Genomic DNA, 2,165 nt, shown 5'->3' on the forward strand with positions numbered 1-2,165 from the left:
CTGCTGTTTGAAACTTTAGGTCTATGCTTACTAGTAGTATGGATGTTTTCAAATCACACAAATTGTATATCTCGCTAACAGTAACACATTTTACACAATGTAACTAAATGCTGTATAAAAAGTAACAGGCTAGCCTGACTTTTTGTGTGCAGTGAATTCATTAATATTGCAAAAGCAGATTTGTTGCAGAGAATTTAATCCAGACCAAAGCAGCTTTAAAGCTGAATAAACATACAATGGCAGACATTCGTTTACTCTAACATGCTTCACCTGATACAGCAGATTGGACTTTAACCACTAAGATATATACCCACTTTTAGCTCAGTCTGTTTAAAGGGCTTGTGATTCACATAGTAAGGGGAAGCCAATTTGGAATAAGGAACTTAACATTTATATGTCATTCTAATAATGTCATTACTAGAATTAAATACAATGTAAAAATAAATGTTGTTTTTAATGCTGGGGTAGAGAGGTTAAAATTATGTCAGTAACCGAGTAAATGGTAATTAAATCAGTAAACAAAATTAATATGTATGTTCTTATGCTTATCAGTTACAGTTAAAGCACATTTAACAACAACAGATTAAATACTTAATACAATTTTATTTCATATTGTATATAAATAAACTGTATGAGATAATCATTTAATTATAATTTAATAGATAAATTTAATCTTACCACTAGGGCAGTAACACATTTTGTTACCAATAGCCTTTTGTTTTGCTAATCGAGACCTGTTCAGAGCTTTCCAAGCTTTTCATGATAATTCTTTTGGAGACTGGATGAAATAAGATCCAAAAAAATGTAGAACTTTTAAGAGAACCAAATGAGATTGCAATGTAAGCTGATACATGCATAGTTTATCTTTATTTTTGGACACAAATGTGTGGTTCAATAATTTATTCACATGTTTTTTTCATACCTCAGTGAATATAGCATGTTTAGCTCCTTGTTGAATTTTGTAGTAGATAATATGAACTCTAATATGACTTTATTCAGGGTCACGGTGGGTACAATTCACTAGGCAAAAGGTAGGAAACACCCTGGGCTGGTTGCCAGTCCATCACAGGGCAAACACACACACACACCAAAAGCAATTTCTAGTAGCTCAATTTAACCTAACTTAATGTCTTTAGACTGTGGGAGGAAACTGGAGCTCCCAGAGGAAACCCACACAGACATGAGGAGAACATGCAAACATCACACAGAAAGGACCCAGGACCTAATTGCTGTGAGGTGACAGTGCTATTCACTGAGCCACCTAGTCTATGCCACTATGACCAGCTACCAACGAAGCAGCTAAAGACCCACCAGGTTTTTTTTAACTGTGCATTTTTAAAATGTACAATAGCAGTAACAGTGGTTCTCAACCAGGGAGCCTAGTCGATAGACTAGTCAAGATTTCTTGTAATTGTCATATACTGTAGATCTATTTTAAACTATCTATAGCCTATGCTGGGTCTTTGATTTGATTTGCCACCACAAAAGTGCAAAGGTCAATAGATAGCGACTACAAAAGATTCAGATTCTGCTGAAGTAGAACAAGGTGAGGAAGCTTCCAGCACCATTTCACCAAAAGTAAACCCACATCAACCAAAACCAGAAAATACAAAAGTTGTAGTTTATAGCTTCATCATGGATTAATTGAATTTACAATAACCCATGTCAAGAAGGTCTCACAGCAAGGAGAGCCTGGGTTCGATCCCCAGGTGGGGCGGTCCGGGTCCTTTCTGTGCGGAGTTTGCATGTTCTCCCCGTGTCTGCGTGGGTTTCCTCCGGAAGCTCCGGTTTCCTCCCAGAGTTCAAAAACACGCATTCAGGTAAATTGTAGACACTGAATTGCCCTATAGGTGAATGGGTGTGTGTCTGTATGTGTGTCTGCTCTGCGATGGACTGGCACTGCGTACATTGGGGTTACTGTGTGCCTTGAATCTATTGAAAAGCTGACCCTAATTGGATAAGCGAGCAGTTTACAGTCTGGGGCTGGATTGTGAAGTATGAAGGAGGGATAGTGAATCCAATCTGGCAACCCTGTAGTACAGCGCCTGCCCCGCTGCTCTACTGAACTGTACCACTGCGCTTGACTCAGCCGAAGTTCGCTTCTCGTTACTGGACGTATTTATTTACATTTAGTGCAGGATGATAACAGAGCTGTCTGGCGAAAC

Source organism: Trichomycterus rosablanca, chromosome 1, assembly GCF_030014385.1.
Source record: "Trichomycterus rosablanca isolate fTriRos1 chromosome 1, fTriRos1.hap1, whole genome shotgun sequence".
Lineage (NCBI taxonomy): Eukaryota > Metazoa > Chordata > Actinopteri > Siluriformes > Trichomycteridae > Trichomycterus > Trichomycterus rosablanca.